The sequence below is a fragment of the Ciconia boyciana genome, chromosome 5 (genome assembly GCF_034638445.1).
Source record: "Ciconia boyciana chromosome 5, ASM3463844v1, whole genome shotgun sequence".
Taxonomy (NCBI): Eukaryota; Metazoa; Chordata; class Aves; order Ciconiiformes; family Ciconiidae; genus Ciconia; species Ciconia boyciana.
The window spans coordinates 25,754,030-25,776,928 of record NC_132938.1 but is presented as its reverse complement, the minus strand read 5'-3'; the positions used below and the strand labels follow the sequence as shown (position 1 = coordinate 25,776,928).

At 40.0% G+C, this 22,899-nt stretch overlaps 1 protein-coding gene across 3 annotated transcripts in view; it reads right to left on the bottom strand.

The window, feature by feature from the left end:
* The window catches only part of PGCKA1 (PDCD10 and GCKIII kinases associated 1), a 45,271-nt gene that overhangs the window by 14,120 nt on the left and 8,252 nt on the right, over positions 1-22,899 (bottom strand). For all 3 annotated transcript variants that reach the window (XM_072862833.1, XM_072862834.1, XM_072862835.1), the window contains 3 exons: positions 11,138-11,187; positions 8,516-8,606; positions 5,622-5,676 (listed from right to left, as the gene is read on the bottom strand). The gene's annotated coding sequence lies outside the window, so the exon portion shown is untranslated. The remainder of the gene's footprint in view (positions 1-5,621; positions 5,677-8,515; positions 8,607-11,137; positions 11,188-22,899) is intronic.

Here is a 22,899-nt window from a genome sequence, read left to right as displayed (position 1 = left end):
AAGTTAGTAAAGTTTATACTTCCTGTCTTTTAAAATTGTTAATCCTATAAAATATAATAGCTTGTACTCTAGTGGGCCTAAAACCCCGAATCATGTTTAGGTCCATATTGTGCAGAGGCAAACATAGAAATGCGCTCCTTCCTAAGGGATGCATGGTCTAAATGTGTGACAAGGCAAAAAATGGGTATGATAAGCAGATGGTCATATACGTGTGAAAGAAGCAATCAGCAGAGAAACTATATTTGATTCAGTAATTGTGTTAGGCTAGGCCCAAGTGGGGATCTGTGTTTGGGAACACAGCTGGAGCCTCAAAATAGCTATAGCCAATTTTTATGTAACAAAGAGGGACTGTATCTGAAATCTCATTGCTCTTGGTAGGTTAAAGTGTCTCTTTGCAACCTTGTGTGACTTTGTATTTTGGAGAATGGATTCTTGGGTTCCAACCCTTGGTCTGAAAAACCTTGGTTGTATCCAATGTTTTTTTAAAGCACTTAAATAGAAAGAGCCCTAGAATCAGGCAGTGAGACAGTGCTGCCACGGGGCTTCAATTCACAGTATCCTTTGCTTACACTTTGCCTGGAACAGCTCCCTTCCCAGTGGCAGGGTTCAACAGCCTTCTTCACAGCATGCCATCAAGGATGTGACTTTGACAGCTGTGCGACATGGCTTTGAGGCTGAGGGTCAAACTGAACCCGGGCTCCTAATTTATGAGGGAATTCTGTAACCCTTTGAATACTATGTAAAATAATCACTGCCTCCCCTGTGGTTTTGACTGGGAGTTGCTGTGGCTGCTGTTTTTTAGGTTGAACGTTGTGCTCTAAGTCTGTGAGATGTGGCCTTAACGCACCTGCCAGGCTTTGGAGCCTCAGCAACACCATGTGGTTTCAGGCCACAGGAAATCTGGTATAGTCACACCCTAGGGCAAGGGGTTCATAAGCTCTCAGTAGACTTGGCTGGGTATCCAGCTGAAATGCCTTGTCCCTCCTGGCTTAGAGGCATGTGGATATTTGATTATAAATCCTTGCTCTTAACTTGGACTCCCTGTTCTATCATGTATTTGGCTAGACAGCCTTTCCTGATTACAAATAGTCTGCTTATTTTACAATTCCCAGATGAGCTTGGCAGGAGATACTTTGCTGAGACCTGTCAAGATGGTAGGAGCTCTGATACGTCCATCGAAACAGCTTTAGTCAGCTAGACACCTGGGTGGAAATGCAATGTCTGTGGACTTCCAGAGAGTGCTGTGGATTTCAGTTTTGGGCTCGGGCACTTCAAATTCATCAAACTGTCACCAGGACACGAAAAGTATTAGAGTGAACACAATTAATAATGGAGTTGGAATAAGAAATCCTTTAAAATGCTCTATTTTCCTGACTCTACTTAAAAGGCTCTGTCCTGACTGGATGGTATACATCCGTGTGATATACAATAGATTGGCCTGGGCTTAGTGAAATGGAAGCTTGAATAGGGTCTGAGGCCAGGTTGTCCATGTGGATAACTTCTTTTTCTGCTAGCTAGGTGTTACACCGCAGAGAATCTGGGTCCCACTGGCATAGCAGTGGTACGGGTAGAAACTGAGCATTGGCAGCTGATTTGTGACTTTCCTCCCTGAGGGCAGTGGAGACTTCATGTGCGTCATATATATGATGCAGTGAATCTTTTCAAGAGAAAAACATGACTCATTTGCCTCATTTGTCCAGTCTTGCAGGACAGCTCAGATTCAGCTAGAGGAAGTGGCTTGTTATTTTTGTGCCATAATCTTTGTGATGAAGAAATGGCACGGCAAGTTAGGTTGTAAGGTTGTATTTCTATATACATGTACCTCTCCTTAGGTGTCATACAGATATATGTATAGATAAATAAAAAGGTCTTAAACAGGGAATAGGTTCATGGTAGCCCAAGCAGTTTTCTCTTCCTGTTGGTAAAATTGCCTCATTATTTGCTCCTCAGCTTTGGAAACACAATTACTGAAGTCCTGGTTATGGATTTCAAAGAGTCATTGCTCTTATGCCTCAGGGACTTCTCAAGAGAATAGTAGGAAGACATCATACAGCAGAACTTGTTTGACTTGGTTGCATGAGGTTGCTGAAAGAAAAGTGCATGGCGATTGATGTATGCCATAAATGTCCAAGTTCCATTTTTTATGTTTATTTTAGAATATGATGTACCTTATAAAGATGTTGCAGTAAAAATAAAAGCTGTAATTTGGAAATTCTGTTCCAAATTATGTTCACATCATTTTAGTGTAGCTGTTAAAATCTGTAATTTGTTCCTAATAATTTCTGCAATATTTAAATACTCCAAAATACTCCTCTGTTCGCTGTCTTCTCATATAGTTCCTATTCTGTACCTTCACAAGAGGCTGCTTCCTGGTTCTTGATAGAAATATCTGTCCTAGGTATTTCCCCTTGTCATATTAGCTGGAGGATCAAACCTAAGTTTGAACTGCTCTATCCTGCTTCAGTGATATTCTGTAATTTCAACCCTGTTCAGTGGCCTGGTCTGAGCATCCTGAAGACACTTTTATGTCCACTTTTATAGATGCACGCTTTTACACTGGGTGCATCCATATTCTGTGTGCCTACTTGAGAAACAATCATACACTGAAATCAGTGGAGACATTTCAGTTTATTTAAAAAAAAAAAAATCTTGATTAGTCCCTCCATTGACTAATTTCTGACTAGTTGTCTATTTCACTGGAAACACCGAGGTTTTTATATGTATGTTATTGTTCTTTACACTTTCTTTTTTTCCTAATGGTTGAACCATGTCTCCTGGCATAAAAACTACATACAGTTCCAAACCTGGTGATTTTTTTGTTTCCCCCAGTAGGTGTCTCAGACTATCTTTAAAATATTAAGAAAATGAGAAAAACTAAAGGTCTTGTGATGGCTTTCTTACAGATGCTTCTAGTTCTGTCTACAGGGCTAGCTGAAGAAGTGAGATTTTAACCTTTGGATGAAAGATGAGGTAACAAAGACTTAATAACTTTACAGGACTCAATAAATTTAGGTCTCAAAGAGTAGAGAGAGGGGATAGAAGCATGCTGCTTGATCCATCGATATATTAAAGGCTTTGGTAAATTTTGAGGACTGAGAAAATTCAACAATTGCTGAGAGGTCAAAGACATCTGTTAAAGATAGCAGCAGTTGAAAGATGTTGCTGTCCCTGGTGAAAGATCTGATTGAAATTTTAGCTGAATTTGAGGAAGGGCAGATGCTGAGGTCAGAAAGGTACGCTTGAAGAAAACAACAATATGTCAGGGTCTGCAACTGCATCCAGCCCTTGACAGATTTACTTTTGGCTATGTCCCTTTTCGGCTGTGTGTGAGATGCTGCTGAGCAAGCTGATGAATTAAAGTGCCTAATGAGGCATAGCTGGGGGATCTTAATACCTATGCGTGACTTAAACATGAAGTAGCTCTAAACTCAGGTACTGAGCTGAAAATTGGGGTATCACTGGTCACTTGGGTCACTGGTTTGAACTGGTATGGTGGTCACTAAGATCCTGCAGCAATGTAGGATCCACATGGTAATGTGAATACAAAGCAGATTCTCTCCTGGCCATGATGTGGCCTTAGTTTCCTGCACCCTCACCAGAGGGGACTGGCAGAATGCAAATAAGGACAGAATCTGATTCTCAGAATATTTATGACTCTGGGGCTGAACGAGCCAGAAACTGCACAGTTCGATTTTCTTCGCAGTACTGACAGGAAAGCAAACAAATCCTTTGACTTGAATTTTGTGTGTCAGCACAACGGGCTCTGGAGCTGCTTGTTTTCTGTCTTTTGGCTCAGAAGTCACTTTTCCTTAGTCTTCCACTTGCAGAATCAGCTGGAGACTATGAGCCTGCTTAAATATAGAAGTATTTTCCAGGTGTGGATTGTTTCTCAACTGAATATATACATATATATATATATATCATATGAATCTATATAAAGACTAGTTTTGTAGCCTCCTGGAATAATTTCATTTTTATTGTATCCATTTCATAGGTGCTGATATCAATGAGAAATTGTACTTGGGACATTAGGAAAATGGAAAATATCAGACAGTGAGCATGAAGGCTACAGCCTACTGCCACAAGATTAAGTCTGTGAGAAAAACTTGGCAAGCCAGACTGGTTCCCAGCTATGTTATGTGATTATGCCATATACACTGTCACATAGCTGCCACTAGCTTGCAGCATAGCAGCACACCGTACACTGCTATGAAATCAAGCTCTTCATTGATCCTTTGTCTGCTGGAACCTGTTGCCTTTTGTATTTGCCTGTGAGTTCTGCACAGCAGCGAAAACACAGAAAAAATGTATTGGCCTTCTGCAGCGGTTTGGGGGCTATAGATAGCAGAAGTTTTAAAAAATGCTGTTGAAAGACTTTGAATCTTTAGGTGATCTGGGAAACACTTTGTGAACAGAGGAAGATGGGAAAGGAGAGGTGGTAGAGACCTCATGCTTTAGATGATGTAAAATTCTTGTAAGTTAAAAAAAAAACCCAAACTATGAAAACAACAGTTAAGTTTAGTGCACTAAATGGTACAAGTTAACTCATGTAATTTTGGCATTCTACCTTATTGAAAACTTTTTTGCACATCAGTTTTGAGGATAGGCTCAGTGCTGCTTTGTTTCTTCCCCCCCCCCCCCGTGGAGTTTTTGGAAGTGGGCATGAAGAGACACTGCTGGAGTTTAGCAGGCCTTTATCCTTTAAGTATGCCATACATTTTTACTTAAGTGACCAATATTCTGAAAGTAGGCTCAGATGTCTATGGAGATTGCTTCAAACAGGTATTGGAGTGTTTTGTGTATATGCCTTTAGGCAGGATTGAGGCCTGGTAGGATACATGATCTCAGCTGCGGTATTCAAGTGTAGCTTTGCGTCCCCAAAAATCATCTTGCCCTGAATATTTCAAATGCTTCTGATATTGCTAGTGGCAGGTATTGTGGTGGTGGTGTACTGCTCAGAACATCAGCCTCTCTTAATACAAAGAAAATTGGATAAAGCCGTAAGCAGTTAATATGAGTCAGTGATTCTCTTCTGTAAAAAAACCAAACAACAAATGGATCAAGGAGCTTTCTTAAAATTGTCAGGATATTGCGTTTGACAATTTAATGCAATAACATGCAGCTCTTTGTAAGGGAACTGTTAGAAGTCAGCGTGCTCTCCCTCTCCAGCCAAATCAATCCTTATGTTTTCCAATTTGTTCTTCCCCAAATCTCCCTCTTTCTTTCCTCCTTTGCCTTAGCTTGTTCTTCCTGTACCATTTGCCTGCATTTCCATGTTTTCTCCGTCCATTTTTCACCTGTGTTAACTAACTTAGAATGAGTCAACTTTGTATTCCTGTATTTCTTCTTTACAGTATCATTTTCTAAACTTCAAAGTGGAAACTGGCAGGCTTTTATTTGTTACAACAGAAATTTTAGGGCTTGGAAAGAAACACGGTTCAGAACCTGTTCTGTCACGAGTGCTCATAGCAGCAAAGCATCTTCATTAGAAAATATGGTGGAGTACCGCAGAGAGAAAAATAATCCAGTGATGTTCTCTGTTGTGGAGCGCTGAAGTTATAATAGTGAATGGCCAGTAAGTTTTAAACCTACACAAGGAGAATAAAAAAAAATAATCCTACCTCTCAGATTGTACTCCATCAACTGCTTGAAAGGTTTGGTTTAAATGTCTTGATCCTGCAATAGTAAAACAACACTTTGCAAGTGGTTTCTTCATGTGCCCACACAAGTAAGAAGAATACTCTGAGGTGTAGGCTATCTACTGCAAACACTGTGGAAATATAACAACCTCTTTGTGCCATTGTGAATTTTTAATTTAGACAATGATCAAACAAATCACTTGAGTAGTATGCTCATCCCCTTGAGCTGAACTGGAATGCTAACCTGCTTAAAGTGAGCATGATCTTGCCTGCTACAGTGGATTAGGACTCATGTGAAGTGTTTATACTTTAAACAACAACAATAAAATTAGAAAATTTTCAAATATGCAGTATTATGGGATTTCTTTTTTTCTTTGCTGGGAGCCAGGATATTTATAGTATCGGCTAAAACTTTACCTTTACTGTATGCATGTCAGAACTTTCTCCTTCAGATTTTCACAAACTTTGAAACCTAAGAAATGCCTCTGGCATTGCAGTAATATTCTAGGTATCAGTAAAGCTATTGTTCTTTCAGATATGTGTGCTCCAGGCTAAATGGAAAATTCAGCAAAATGTTTTCTATTAAGAATTTACAGAGAGACAAATAAATTCATGAGATGCTAGAATTAGAATGAAACAACGCAGATGCTTTTTCTCCTTTAAAAACATTAATATTTTCTGTATTTCTTGTAGTGAGTGGAATGTGGGCATATGCCCATGTGGATCTGTGTGTGCACGCAAACCTGTAATGAATATTAATCACCAAGTCAAGCTCATTTCTGTGAAATGGGCAATGTATTTTCCTGGGGGTTTTAGAATTTGGGCCATGCACTTTCTTTCATTCTCAGCATCTCTCTGCTTGAGTGACAATAACTTGAAAAATCTCAGGGCAGCTTACATTACAAGCCACAAATCCAGATAGAGTTGTGCTTGCACCATTCTTGAAACCTGCAAGGCTTTTCTTGTAAGAGAGTGAGGTTTTTACTGGCCTTGAGATCCCTTTCAGCAGAACTCTCCTAGGACCTAAGCCAAGGTAGTTCATTCCTGAATTCAGCATCCATAGGTAACGGGGCTGGAGAAGGACAGTACAAGGCAATTTCATGGTCATTGCTGTCGCTGCTGGTTTTGCTACACTGTCTTTGCATACATATTCCTTGCAATTATACTTTTCAGAATTTATGGGTAAACTCTCAAAAGTTCTCAGAAAATTTCATTGCTAGCTTTAGGGTTTGAAAATACCCTTGGCTGTATAGGTAGTTTCATGGTTGCTGTTGGCCTACAAAGTCAAGATGACGACAATGCATAGTGTTTGACGCATAGGTGATATTTAGAATATTTTCTATTAAAAGCCTGAAATATGACTGAAAACTAAATGCAAATTGAAGTGGCCCTGATATCTGATGTGACTCATTGCTAAGGAGAGCCTGGGAACCCTTGATTCGTTGTGTGCTCTGTTGCCCAACAGCAAGTCACTTAACTTGTCTTGTATGCTACCATTTCATACCCTTCTCAGAGCTTAATGTTTGTGCAGCACTTTGGAGATTTATAGCCCTATTCAATGTTGTTATACTGTTGCAAAGGGTTGAGAATGTTTCTGTGCATCTGTTAAAGGTGCTATCAGTACTTTAGGTGGAGTAAATAATAAAACTTATGAACAATGAGTCATTGTGTGTTCCTGTTTTTCTGCAACCTTTTACTGGGGTCATCTTGTGTCTCTTTTTGCCTTAATTCTATTCTTACTTGATATAGCTGTCATTACTAATTAGCAAGTAGATTCTTCCATTTAATTTTTGTTCCAATCTCTAATTAATCTTACTTACAGTGTAATTCTGTCTTGATGTCCTTATTTGTTTTGTATAAGCCATGGCCTAAACGTTTATGCGTACAATGAAAGTAAAATGAAAAATAAAATCCATGGCCTCTTGACACATGTTGAAAGGATGCAGATTTTATTTAACAGATGCAAAAGATGTAGCCTGCTTAACTGAACCTTACAGTGTGTTCTTATCTCCTGTGGATTGCTTTTGTCTGCTTAACAAATTTTGAAGTAGTAGGTTAGCTATAGGGTTTTCTTTTAATTTATAATTGGGTTTTGTTCATTTATTTTAAATCTTCTAGGAAATATGCTTCTATAACTCCCTGGAAACTTAAAATGAAAATGCCAAAAAGGAGAGTTCATGGGAGTCATAGCTGTTGGTAAGTTGTAAGCTTACCCATTATATCATGTCAAGTGATAACTGATTTCACTGTGAACTTCTGTCTGATGCGTGTGACTGGCTTTTGACCCAAAAGTAGGGTGTGATTTTTCTTTAAGGAAAAGGAAAAGCAATTAATTAGTGAAACTGTTTGTCTATAATGTTAAAATGAGTGCCGAAAACTCAGTCTCAAATGTTGGATATTTAACAGAAGAACGTGCGCAGAAGCTGGCTTTCAATTGAACCAATAGTTCATTTTCTCTGAGTCAGACAGGATCAGGCATAAACCATGCTATATTTGTACTTAAACTTGAGTTTAAAATATCCCCTTTTCATTGTATTCGGAGTTTTTTCCTCTGCTGCTTGATGATAGTTTGGAACATGGCTGTTACTCCTGCAAATTACATTCAGACATCTTAATTAAATACTCTTTTTACCATCATCTTTGCTTAGCAACATCCCTTTTGAGATATTCTGGGAAACTCAATACTTGTCTGGTGTGTAAAACAGTATTCATAAATGAAGGAATGTTGCCACATCCTGCTCGTTTATGTTGTTTAATACTTTTTGTATTACTCTCTTTGAAATAGAAACGTGAAGCCTTACACACCCAGTCACTCCAACTTATTGCCCAACACAACTACAAGTAACCTGAGACCTGATCTTTGGAATATGGCTTACCATGTTGGTGTAGATCATTAAAGCAAGTGTATAGTATCTACATGGTTGTCATGGATCCAAGCAGCAAGTAGTTTTCACATTCCAAAATAACCTGGAATTTAAACAAAATCATTAGGCTCTCAGAAGCTCCTATTTGCATTTTCCATTTCATTTAGTAGCTGAAAACCATGCTATCCTAAAGTCATACAGTCAAAATCTAAATGCAATACCCTAAGCCTGCTTTGGCAGAGACCCTGGGTACACTTCAGACCTTGGGTGTGTTTTGTGCTGGACAAAATTAACCTTTTGGACACTGAGCAGTTATTTCCGTATTTACCTTCTACTGCTGTTGTTGAATCCCTTTCTAGATTTTTGTTTTCTAAAGTTGTATTTTTGCTCTACTCAAAGTGTGCATGGGGTGCTGCTTTCTCTGTGCAGGCTGGACAGTTGTTGCTCTGATCCACCTATTTTCCCACTCCATTAGGAGCTCCCACGCTGAAGTTTTCAAGCACCATACACAGTTTCTCTGTTGTACAATGTTGTGTGAAGTCAACCAGCACCTTCCATAACAAGAGAGCCTCCCTCACCCTAATGATCAAAGAGAACTAACATATGTTTTACTCAAGCAATACAGGGTTTAACTCATTCTTTCCAGAATTCAAAACTTGGTCTTCCAAGCTGATCTGAAGATCAGTTGGTTGTAGACATTACTTGTTTTCCTTTGTTGGTCAAAAGTATTAGAACTCCATGCTGTCCCCGACAGTTTCAGAAAATGTTCAGCTATCAACAGTGGTTTTAATTTATGCCCTGAGGTTTGCATTCCCCTCACAGGTTCCTTCCCTTCTCTAATAGTGTTGGCCCTGCCCCATGGGTGCTTTTGTGCTATTGTTCAAATACTTCCTCTGCTGCAAACTCTGTTGTCCAATAGCTTTTTGGGGGTCTTTTTGATCAGTTCAACTCTTTGTCTCAATTCAAATTTCAGTGGAACAAACCTCTGATTTCCATGCATTCTTTGTGTTTCTGCCCATGTGTTTCACTATGATTGTTTACATATGGTTGTATTAATGTGCTCTTTGTGCAAGGCAAGCTGAGATGTGTTTTGTATGTGGGATACTGTGTAAAATGTAGGCCCACTGCATGTTGATGGTAAAACTGTGATTGACCTTGCTAGAAGTGGAATCAAAGCCTTTAAGATTTTGTTGCAAGGTCATGAAAGGGAGAAGTTTTGTGAAATCAAAGCTGAATTTGAATCCTAAATTGTTTCTATGAATGCTTGGAGTGGAGAAATAATCCTTCAACTGTAAAACTGCACACTTCTCCCCTAGCCTCTATAGAGATGAGGAGAAGTAAAAATGTGGTTAACTATAGCTGTCTTGGTTTATTGGAGGAATTGAGGAGGAAAAGAGATGAATAGTTTTCTTTATGAAAAGCACCTAGGAAACCTAATCGTGTTGAGGTTAGTTATTCTATCAATCTTTCTTGAATTCAGAAAGGTTTTCAAGACTTTTTATATATTTACCAGTACACTAGTTCTTGAATTCTGTCATTACGCTCCTTGTAAATATCAAACTTGTCACTAACAACATGAAGAACACAAGCAGGTAACTGAGATACCATGCGCCAGTTAACACTTGAATGAACGCTGTTCAACAATTCTTCGAGATCTGACCAATCTCCCCGATTTGTGTAGAGCCTGATCAGTGACTGAAAAGGCACAGGTTGTTTCCTGAGTGGTAAAAACAAGCTGACAAAAGGAGAGATCTTGATCCAGAGTTGAAAATAGGCAGTAATCGTCTGGAAGAGCTCTATGGTCTTGCCAGTTCCTGGATGCATGGGCTGAACTTCCAGTTGCCACCTGTGTGAGTTGCGTTTTGCTCATTTTGCTATAAATTGAAAATGTCATAAACTGCTGGTGTGTTGGACTGTAAGAAGTGGTATATTCAAATATGTACAAGAGATTTCTGGAGCATTACCACCTTTCCGTTAGCTAAGGCAGCTTAGGATAGTGCTGTCTGTTTAGTCCATTATCATGTGCCCATTTGTGTCTGGGTACAGGTTCGTAGCTACAGTTGTCTTTTAGTGAGGCCCCTTTGGGCCAGTGGCAGAAAGAGGTATTTTTATGTTCTGTTTGTTCCACCACTTTTGTAGACCACGCTGGCTACTATTTCTTCCTGGCAACTAGTGATCATGAGCTGTTTTAGATGGTAGTATCTTGTTCCTAGCAGACTTTCTGCTGCCTGGACTATGAATCACAACAAAATAAATTTGTCTTATGTTTTATGAAGTGTCGTACAGAATCATAAAATAATCGATTGAAAGGGAGCTCCAGAGTTGATCTGGCCCAACCTTCCACTCTATAGAGGTCAATACAGGTCTACAGCATGGTATGAAACATGTAACACCCAGGTTTAGCTCATTAATGCATAGGAAGCTTTGATCTTTATTGGCAGTGTCTGCAACAGCAGCATATGGCTCTGCTGGGCAGGTGATGCAGTGTCAATATACTCTGTCTATGTTTGTATAGTTCTTTATTAGTAAAAATCTCCCAGAAGCCTAGGGTGAAAGTTCAGCATCCAAAATTTTCCACTTCTGTAACAGTTGCCTGTTCTTAGCTTGGGTGTTAAACGTGTTCTGATTGCTTACCTCCAGATTTCAGCCCAAAATGCTAGCAATCCGTCTCCTGTTTAAAGAACCTAGAAGAAGAAAAGAACATACTGGTGTATTGCTGTATATTGCTATATGCATATATCACTGTGTTATGGCAATACAGAGACATTTATCTTCCCTCTAGAAGGTGGTATTTCTGGCAATTTCCTTGGGTCTGTTGTTAAAAAGAGAATTTTTTTGTTGCAGTAGATTACATTGTTCCTCAGGTACCACTTTCTCATTTTGAAGTTTTTGTTGTCAGGACAAGCAAAATAATGACTAGAATAAGAAATGTCTTATGAGTGGGACATTTTACAGCTTCATCCCATAAGTTGCTTGGGCACAGATATGTTCAGATACTCAATTCCTGTAGACACTGTTCAGCCAGGACTGAGAAACCTTGACAGTCTGACAGACAGTACTCTGCATGGAGCGGCTTCCTTTTCTTTTTTTTGTAGAAGATGGGACATGGAGCCTTTCGTATCATCAGAATCTGAGAAATCAACCTACCCAGATGCTTAAAAATCAATTAAGGGGAGGGAGTGAGCAAAACCAGCTCCTGGTTCCTGCAGCTGTCAGTGCCCATAAATCAGCTCTGTTTATTCTTTTGAAGCAGGACAAGAGCATGAATTTAATTAATGGGTTTGACTTGCTCTGGAAACACACAGTAGAGAAATTGCCCTACGCACACCTTTTGCAGATGCTGTAAACATCCAAATGTTATTGTGTATTTACTCATGAAGGCTTTCCCGCATCATTGTGCTAGATACAGTTGAATGCCTCAGGCAGGTGGCAAGCCAATGACTGCAACAAATCCTTGTTCTTTGGACGCCCAGATCAGAGCCACAAAGGAGCAGCAGGTTAGCTCCTGGTTTCTTGCTTGACAAAGGCATTAATAATGGCTGCTACAGAAAACTTTAGGGGAAAACAGAAAGAGTGGTTTTTGTCTGTTTTCCATGATTGGGGAATTTAATTATAATATGAAAAAAAAATCAAGTAGATTTATCCTGGCACTCTGTTTAAAAAAAAAAAAAAAAAGGAAAAAAGCTTATTCATTTTAAAACTGTCCCTGCAATGGGTCACCAGGAATATCTCTGCATTGTTTGATTTTTCTTGTATTTTTAATTCTACCTTAATATGTGTAAAGAGACACAGAAACTGTCAGGCTGGATCAGACCCCAGTTCAGTGCTGCAGTCAGCATCAGATACCTCAGAAGTTGCACAAACACCCCTCGGGGAGCTGGTATTATGCAACTTTTACATCACATCAAACATGGCCTAAGTCTCCGAGTTTGCAGACTTACATTCTCCTAAAACTTTTAACTTTTTAAAACTTACATTTGATTTTGCCATGGTCACTGTTGTGATTCTGGATAGTGTTTGTTGTTTTCTACAGAAACCTCATTACACTCTTTCCCTTGGTAACAAATTTATAGATAGCAGTTGCCCAGACTAGTTATGCTGGAGGAATAATTTTGTTTGCTCCATTCCAAACTAGTCCCTTTTTTGATCTGATTGAATGTTCCCCAGTGTTTATATTATATAATGAGATGGTTACACTTCCCCTTTAGTCTACAATGCAGTGTAGGATTTTGCTGTCTAGACAGCTAGAGGACTTTGAAAAATGTATACTGAGAAATGCAGCTGTTTTTTAGAAGAAAGAGTTATTCAGAGCATTAGATGAGCTCTTCTATACAGATGGGTCTTTTTGGTTAGTGTGGATGTCTCTGAGATGTGGAGTTAATCTTTAAGTAAAGAAAATTGGAAAACAGTGGTGCTTTATTCAAATACTGAAAAATAAGCTTGAAAATACTGGAAAAAATGGTTGAGTGTTGCTTTATATTCCCAGTGTTGCCTACAGGTGTGAGAGCATCCTGGAAACTTTAGGTGCAGAATGGCATCCACTCTCCTATGATTGCTTGAACCCTGTGATGTACTAACAGTGTCAGTTCTAGTTTTGGGGGGTTTTTTTGTTTGTTTGTTTGTTGCTTAGGTCCTGCCCAAAAACTCTCTGGATCTAGGGATTCAAGGAGAATTGGGCCTCTAAATTTCAGGACATTACCAAACCTGTGGTGAGTGCATTTACGAATATTTATCTGGAACTTAAGATTCAGAGTGAGTGTTAAGAGTGCAAGCCGGTGCACATTTTAATCAGGCAAAATCCTCAGACCTCTCTTCCTTTCCCTGTCATGTCCATATCCTGACAAGATCCATGATCCTTGGTTTTTAAACACTCATGCCAAAACAAGAACATCCGTAACAAATTTCAGTCAAAAATGCTGCTTCTTTTCTAAGTTTAAATATTTAAACATACTTATAACTGTACTGGCCAGACACTGACATCGGTAATTCTGGGAAACATTCACAAAGAATGCCAGACACCAGGCGACTAGTACGCTAGGTGTTTGTTATAAGAGGACATTTTTTCATTTAACTGTAGAATAAATATTTTAGCTTTCTCATCTATATATAACAGCTTTAATCAAAAGACTTTAATAATTTCTTAAATTATTATTAAAGCTATACCTGACCGCATTTAATCATGTAAAAAATCTTCATCAGCTTGATTTCATCAGCACAACTTCCTGTAAAGCCTGTGTTGCATGCTCTGGGGTCTTACATAGGGATGGCTGAAAAAGTAAATCATCATCCCCAGCTATCTTGCTTAGGACCTGGCTCTGTAAGCGGTATTCCCAGACACCCAGTCATCTCCCAGTCTCTGACTATTTTCAGGCAGTGGTGACAGAAACATCTAATTTAGCTACAAAAGTGATGAAGGTTTCTGAAGAGTGTAATGCACTGTCATAAACTCATAAGCTCTTCTGTTGGCAAAGAGCCATGGGGAGCCTCCTGTAGAAATGGGATTTCCCTCCATTCACATTTTTGAGGATGTAGAAATGGATGACATTAAATCATGGGCCATAATTTAGACAGTGAGAAGATTGCAGACTGATTCTGTAAGTAGAAAAATCCCTTGAGGAAACACATTATGTCTATAATCCTGTCAGTCAGAAGATTAGAGATTCAGTCAAAAACTAACTTATATAAATGGCTTAATAGTAAAGATTGTGCTAACAGAGGTAAGAAATGTATTTTGCTGAAAGCTACAAAAATTGGGGAACTTTGAGGAAAGGTATTTATTTTCTTTTTGAGTAGATGTAGTAGCAAAATGCTCTGAGCTATAATTAGTTGACTGTGACTCTTCTATTGCAACATTTGAAATAATCGCCATTACGTAGATTTGTGATTGAAAGAATCCCGATGTGCTTAGCATTCACTTACATATTTGGATAACATATGCAGCCTTTAAGGCCCCAACTTCAGAGTGGGACTTGCTCATTATAGTTCGTAATTGTGTGAATACTACACTGACACAATTAAAGAATGAACAGAGGTGCTTCAGATGACATTTTGAATAGTCAGTGCTAGCAAACACAGGCTTGGGAGCAGGTTTTCCCCATCACTTTTGTTATGTGCATAGATAGATAGATATTCCTGCTTGCTCTGTTAATGTGTAGAAAGCCCTACACTATCAAAGTTAGTTTTTAATAGTGTCTATTCCTCTAGTTAGAAAGATAAGTGAGTCACAGTGGCTGCTGCTGCTTCTTTCTCCTGCTTTTGGTAGGGTACATCCTCCTCTTGAAAATTAGGTTTTGTTGAGAGGGTGGAGCCAGGTTTCCTCTTGCTTAGGAAGTATGATATTGAGTGGAACAAATGGATAGACCCTTATTTTATAGTTGGCGTACATTTATGTAGCTCATCTTACATCAGTAATCGATGTAACCAATATATGCTCAAAATGCCACATATATTTGTTTTGCAATTTGTTATGAAATACTTGCACCCACAGCATGAACACCCCTGCCACATCTAGGGGATGGGGGCTGCAGTCCAGGGGAGTTTGGCTGACAGCTTCTGGGCATCTGCATCTCTCCCAGAGCACCTAGTGCTGGAGAGCCAAGGCTGGAGCTGGTGTCAGTGAGGTGAAGTGTTAGTACGAGGCTTACTGCTTTTCCTGAAGTTGCTCGACTTGTGCGAGGGAGGTGTAAAGCTGTCCCCAAAGGCCAGAAAGCCCCATTGCCAAAGTAGTCGACAGCCCAACCCTTTTCTCCTTATGCTTTCTGTGCAGGCAGCACGATGCATAAAACAGACCAAGACCAGACTGCAGTAGGGTAGCTCCTCTGGGTGAGAAGCAGAGGCATTTTTTATAAACCTTAATGTGCACGTAAGGGCCTAAAAGGCACATAAAATCCTGCTGAAGCTAGGCCCATTTGAAGGTTCTAGCTTTAATGCTAGCAATATTTTTATCCTCCAGCCAAACAAAAGCTCAGGAGGATGTATCAGCAGTGAGTCCTCTGAGCAAAGCAGGCAGTAACGAAGAAGAAGGTTTTGAAAATGAAAACATTTCCCTAATGTGGTCTCTAATGCCCTTTCAAAGTGGGTAGCAAAGGTGTTTTTCAGACAAGCTACTGCAATTCAATTAGACTGACCTAATTTTTATTTCTTCTCTCCCTGCTACAGATTTCCACACTGATACAATTTAACTTTCTTAAGATCATGTTATGGCCTGGATGGGACTTGCGTTACAGCACCATTAACTGACAGAGTTTAAATACAGAAAATGTTCCCTGAATGGTTATCTTGTCTGTATGCTCATCTGAGCTAAGAAAATTGAAAAAGGACTTTTTTGATTTGGGCAGATGCAACTTTTTAGAAAGAAAGTAAACGCTGTTGCAGCCCAGAGCAAATGCTACCGGGTATGACTTACGCAATTTATATACTTTTTTAATTAGAAGAAGTGGAGGTTATAGGCCCACTCTTCTATATTTATATCATTATCTTTGTGCTGACTGCTCACAGTGACATACTAAATGGCACAAAACTCTCACGAAACACCTATAAACTCAGTCGTGTGCATCACATCCCACAGTTAGCAGAATTGGTTATGCATTTAAAGCAGTTCTATCTAGAAATAGAAATTCTTACTGGGCATTTCTTCAGCAGCATCTGTTTTCTTTATTTAACTTAATTAAAAGCTGCTTTAAAATGCATTGACGACATCAACATTTGGATAAGATTATGGAGTGATTGTTCTAGGTTCCAAGCCTTTGAAATAAATAAAAGTTCTTTTCAAAGCATGAAATTACTTTTTCTTGCAAGCTATTCCTTAATTTAAAATTGCTAATCCTATGAGACCGACAGTCCAAGCATCTACTTAAGACTGAAGCCTTGTTTGCCCACAGAAACGGCACTGTTGTGAAGCAAGAGTAAACTAATCATGATAAACCAATTTTAAATCAGCACATCATTCTTATGTACAAAATTGCTTCAGTTTAACTATGCCAGTGCAACACCACACTTTTTTTAGAGCTGTGTATGCAGTACACATTGGTCTTTCCATGAGCTGCTCTGAGCCATGGTTTTGCAGCTGAAGCAGTGCTGCTGCAGCATTTAATACAGGCTGGATTCTCACATCTCCTGTGCCGAGACCCCTGCAGTGCCCTGGTGTGAGACTGGCTTCTTGGGGTTTGCCAGGTGTTGGTGTTTACTTGCAATCCACATATGTAGGATTGAAACCAAAGGGATAGTTTTAAATGATGGGAGACATCCTCACTGTTTGCAGTCTTTGATCACTTCATCTGTAAAGAAGGTCTCAAATTCAGGTATTTATTTTTGTGTTGTAGGTTTAACTTTACTAACTGGTGTGATTTGTATGTATTCCTGGGATTTTAAGCAGACAATGCAAAGGTTATTGTTAATCAGTATTCCTTTTGATTTTACACTAACAAATGCTGTGTATGAAATCTTGAATGAGCTTTATTTAAATCTTGGAGTTCCTGAGGATGGTTAAATCTGTAGCAAAGGCTTCCTTTTTCTGCAATGTAATCAGATATGACTGATATCAGTCCTTCAGTCATGTGATTTGATTCTCAGAATGGATGGTTCCCCAGCTCTGACAAAACATAGTTTTTTAGTGTTAAAATCAGTTAAAATTAAAATCCTGGACCTCCATTATGCATCCCAAAGCCAATATTGATGCAGTGCTTTTATTTTACAGAACACCTTTAATTGAGGGCCTAAGTGATCTATGGGAACTAAAAATGAGTATTATCCCAAATAATAAGGACTTTTTTCCCCTCAGCTGTTTACGTTGTTTCTCAGGTCCTAGTGGCAGGGCTGTCTGTGTGGACTGGGGACACCGGAGCCCATAAGGGTCTGTGCTGTCCCTTGCGCTGCAGTGTTCTAGGTCTTTTGTTGTGGTGATTCACCATACACATTTCCCAACATTTCGACATCTAGAGACATTCACATTTATTGTATATATTTTTTTCAAATGTCGTGCGGTAATAAGGATGAGTGGGAAATGGTAACTCTGGTTTACAGAAGCCACAAAAAATGTAGCTTTGTTCTGGTTGAGAAAACACAAATTTTTGTTTGTGGTTTCTTTTTAAATTTCTCTGTGAAAAGACCTTAGCTTTACAGAATGATCTTTGTGGTGGTCTTTCCCTATTTGAGAGAGCTTTGAGGTTCTTGTACCCCTGGAAAAAACATCAGGGCTTAGTTTTTGTGCTCCTTGTCAGGCTGCCAGTTTGATTTCCAAAGAACTGAGCTTCTTTCGCTGTTTGGATCACAGCGCTGGTAAGATGAGATGGTGAAGTGACAGGACAGTGGTTGAGTTGCTGATGGAGGCCCAGATAGCTGCTAAATTCTATCAAATCCTGCCTTGTTCATGTCAAAAAGACACCAGAATTCATTTCAGCTAGGATGGACTGGCACATCTGCATAAAAATGTAGTCGGTGCTTTCCTAACCCTTCTGCTATCTGATCAAGTTTCAGTCTACATGGCTCATTGTGATGAGGTGAGGAAGGGGTCTGAAGGAATAAGATATTTTTGTCCTTTACAGAAAAGAAAGCTTTTTCACACTATGCTAGCCGGCATATTACCTCTTGAAATCCTTTAAATGTATCAAGCTTATATTTTTATTTTCTCTGTAGCAAAACTTTCTTCCAGCAAAAGTGACATGAATGACTTGCGGTGTAGTTTCCTGTCACAACTAATTTTCTGTGATGCTGAACTGCTGCCAAGAGATGGCCCTTTTCTCACCTATTCCTTGTGCTGTGCTGTATGTATTCAAAAGGAAAAAAAGTGAATTTGAAGATTCACAATGAAGAAAAGTCCTGAAAAAAACCCAGTCTGCTGTGGCTAGAGCTTAATCTGAGCCCATAAGGTGATAGCCTGTGAACCAGAGATCTTGACACCTGCTGAAACCACTGCATTGTCCTAAGACAGCTGGAGTTGAGGGTGTCTCAAAGGTGTCCCCTTGGGCACTGGCTCTGAGCACAGCATCTGGTGGCCCCCCAGCAATGGTGGGGGGAGAGGTTTTCCCCAGAGGTGAGAGGACACAGAGACAGGTCTCTGCTGATTTCCTCCTTTCTTTCTCTAACAAAGGAGTCTCCTTATTCAGGTGGTATTTAATAGTCAGAAACCAACAAGGGAGTTTGCAAAACAAGCTTGCTGTTCAATTTGCAATGCCTGCACTGTTGTGACATTGTCTTAAAATGCCAGCCCTGCTGCAGCCTGTGCAGGAAGAGGGGAGTAGAAACTCTTCACTGTTGTTGCTTCTGGAAAGGAATACATTGTGCATAATGTTGAACAAAAGAAACAAATCTTGGCTAGCTCAAGCTATTTTGAAAAACACCCTCATATTATACTGGTTTTCATTTATTACTTTTTCAGGTAGTAGAAATTTTTACAGACATGAAAAGTGTGGAACCTTGGGAACTTGGGCTTAGGGAAAGGATGTCTCCATTGGCAAAGCCTAAGAGGAAGGAAACAGGTGGCAAACATTAATATTAGGGCAATTAGCTCTGTGGTTTGGGTGGAGCAATGACTGGGCAGGACAGCTTTGTGATTAAGAGGCCTGACTAACACCCAGCAGTTTATTTGTGGCTTTCCTGCTGGTGCTGCCTGTCTGTGCTCTCCATTGCCCCAGCAGTGGGTGGGCTGCAGGAGTGGTCCGTAGGACACAGCTCTGGCTCAGCTCCAGCAGTGGTCAAGTGCCACATCACGGCAGAACAATTCACAAAGGCCCTGCCTAGCTGTGTGGGATATTAGTGCCTGTTACATATAAGATTTTGCCCCGCAACATCTGTGTAGCTGTCTAAAGTCCTGTTACTGGGCTTGACAGCAGCATGCTTGTGGCAGGTACCCTTCTGTCTGAGCAAGGCAGCTTGACAGCCACGTTGTCCAAAGCAACTCAAGGTTCACAAACCTGGTGTTTCCTTGACATCGAAGAGTCCCTGCTGCTCTGGGTGAGCCCTGAGTCCACCTCATGCACAGGGCAGACACCAGAACCTCCTGCTGTCAAAGCTACATGAGGCAGTGGCAACCACACGTGTTGTGATAACCTCCTGGTGTCACCCATCACTTGGGATTTCAGGTACCTGTGGTTAAGTGCCTCCTAAATCCAAAGGGATGAAAACCCAGAGCATTTATTTCTCAGGGATGCTGTATTCTTTACTAATAAGCAAGATGGGCTTGGGTTATGCTTCCTTATTCTCCCTAAAGTAAGCAGGTGCCAGAAGTCTGGATCCAGTCTGGAACTGCCTAGTTAATCTATAAGTGTTTAAATAGGGTATGTCTTACTAGGTGTCTCTGTGACAGCCAGAGCAATGAGGCCTTTATTGCTTCTGGTGCCTGTAGATGCAGCTGTAACACAAAAAAGGAAATGCTGCAAAACACTGAAGGTAACTCAGAGGCAAAGCACCTACAGCCTCTTTATATGGGGAAATCCTGCAGGAAGGGAATGGGCAAAAGCCCTGAAGTATAATGGGAGCTAGGTAACTGCACACTGAATAACAAACAGCTCAGAGTCTTCCAGCCATCTCACCTGAGTACTTCAAAAAGGCCATTCATGGAAAGCTTTTTGGCAATCAATTGCAATCTTTGCTTCCATAAAGAGATCTTCAGGCCTCCTGGAAAGCAAAAGAAATGCCTGGAGAAAGAAGAAAGGTGAAGCCCAGGCTCTCTTTCAGGCAAACCTTTGTTACCAGGCCTTTCAAAAGGGCTCATTGACATGAGTGCTAAGTCTTGTTTGCGTTGCTTTTTGCTGGACTAGAAATAGTGTTTCGTAGTGGGAGAAAAGTGTATTGGCTCAGTGGGGAGAAGATTTTCTCATATCAGGCTTTTCCAGGCTTTATGATGATCTAGTCTTCATTTTCCACATAGGTGTGTTATTTTTTCCATGGGAGGAAAGTAGGAAAGATCTCTCTGTGCGGGAAGGTGGCATGGGAGGAGGGTGAAACTAGTTCTGCAAACAGGCTTGTTTCAAATACCACCCTAGAGAGGGACTCTGCAGATTTTTGGAGACTGGGCTCCATGTGGTATGTGGGAGGGGATTTCTGTGCTATTGATTAATTCCAAATTGTGTGGGATTTTCTTGGCATAAATGAACGGCGTCTTTGCCAACTTAAGCTTAATTTTCCTTCTGTCAAACGAGCTGCGAGAGCTGTGTGATGAGGAAGTTTTGAGGATGAAGGACTCCTGAATCTGCAGGGCTTGATGGAGTTAACCTTTCCATTTGCTTGGGAGAGGGAGCATGGCTTTTTCTGGGCAGTAGTATATTTACTCACATAGTTTCTTTTGCAAAGTTTCCAGCAGCCTTATTCAAGAAACGCTGTATATCTCCTGGAGCACAAAGGGCTTTTTTATGATATCTTTGGATATTATGCTCCTTACCAGGGATGCCATGGAGATGAGGAAAACCAAAACAACCTGCATAAAGTTCAAATCCTGCAGGGTAACAATAGAGATTTGCACAGATTGGGAAACAGAAAGCCGAACCTAGAAAACAGGTGGCTCTTGATGGACTCAGTCCTTGGGTTAAGGGAATTTATACCAGTATCTAGGTGAGCTGTTCAACTGCATTAGCACTGCACTGCACAGTGAGCTCTGCGGACAGAAGAATACTGCAGGCTGTAGGAATGTGAGATAAAGCAAAATTGAGCAGGCCAGAAAAAATCTGTTTTCCTGAACAAAGAAATCTTGGTCTATGATTAACTTTATTTCATGTCAAGAGTAGAACATACAAATCTAGGCTCTTTCATGGCATGATACTGAACAATAAAAGCCCTGTAGCATGGAGAGCATACCACTACTGGATTATCTGCCCTAAATGTACTTTAGAGAAATTCAGTCAGGTTTACTTTATCCTAACAAGTATTCATTTAATGCAGCTGTTACAGCAGTGCAAACCACAGGTTTGCAATAAGCCATGCTTCTGGGGCTCTTCTCAGATACTGGCCTTATGAAACAATTTTTTTGCAGATTTGTCTTTTTGCATCAAGCTGGAATAATACAGAGAATGGAAAACAATTTCATAAGGTTAGAAGAATCAATAGTTTACAGACTTCAAAATGGTGTGACAAAGGCAATTTAACATGTTTGGCACCTTAACAGGTTAAGACAACTCAACAGGTTTGAGGGGAAAACATGAAACTTTAGCTCCTTGAAGGGCAAACAGAACCCACAGGGAAAAGAGTCGATGTTTCTTTCATTGTGTCAAAGGAAATTTAGGTTGATACAGGAAAAAAATTGTATTTTGTGTGGCTGGCAGACTGGAAAATCTTTTGGGAAGATTTAAAGTTATAACTGGATCTTCAAATTGGAATGTAAACAGAAAGAAAAGATACTGAAACCTGTTTATAAATAGCTTGAGTTTGCAAGAGTTACATCCTTGGTTTGTTACTGCTAGCCCAGAGTGAATCCTACACAGAGGAGTAGGTATGACCCACAAAGCACACGCTATAAATTCATTGTTCAGCCAAAACATGTTTTCCTGGGAAGACTGAAAGCGAACACCATGAACTAACAACTCAGCCTGCTGCCAAAAGTCATGGCGGCTAGCAGGTCTGAGAATCAGAAGGCTGTGTATAGCATGCAGTGTTTGGGCTAAGGCGTATAGAGAAGAATGATGTGGAAGAAGTAAATGTAAAGCCTGGACAACAGTATACTTGGTGGAGATGAGTCAGAGGGTTTGAAAGAAAAAATTGACTTTGTCCATCTTAACAAACAAACCAACCAACCTCAAAATCAAACTTTCCTTACCCAGTTGTCCTGTATGGAAACAGTGGTAAAATCAATGTTATCACTTTCACCATAATCATTTCTTATCCTTGTTCCTTTTTAGTGGGATCACAACATGAAATCCAGATAAGTAATATAGCTTGTGTTGGGAGACCTGAATCCTTTCCCCAGCAGAAGAATTTGACATGTTGTGGGAGCAGAGTTGATTTATTTTGTGAGCAAAATGGTAACATTGTTATGTCAGATATTGGTTGTCCAATTGTTATTATGTCAGATATTGGTTGTCCACAGTTGGGATGAATGCCTAGCATGCAGGAGCACCAAATGTTTAGAATCTGGTATTTCAGTGAATGGTAAGGCTATGGTGTGCCTGGCTCAAGCAGTTATTTCTGAGATGATCTTGTAGCCTGTAAGTAGAACTGCTTAGGCCCAGTCAGCTATGGGGATGTTTGAGAAGGATCAAATATGTACACTAAAAATAGGAATCCTTCTAAAACAGTATAAGCCATATAAATCAGTCTCTTTATCAGGTTATAGCTGTATCAGCTATATCTCAGATCAGACATAGCCTGAAAGATATTAATACACCTCATGCATGTCTTTTTCCTTCACCCTTTTTCTGGGGGGATCTTTTCCCCCAGTTTCATTGCTCAAGACGCTCCCCCCACATGGT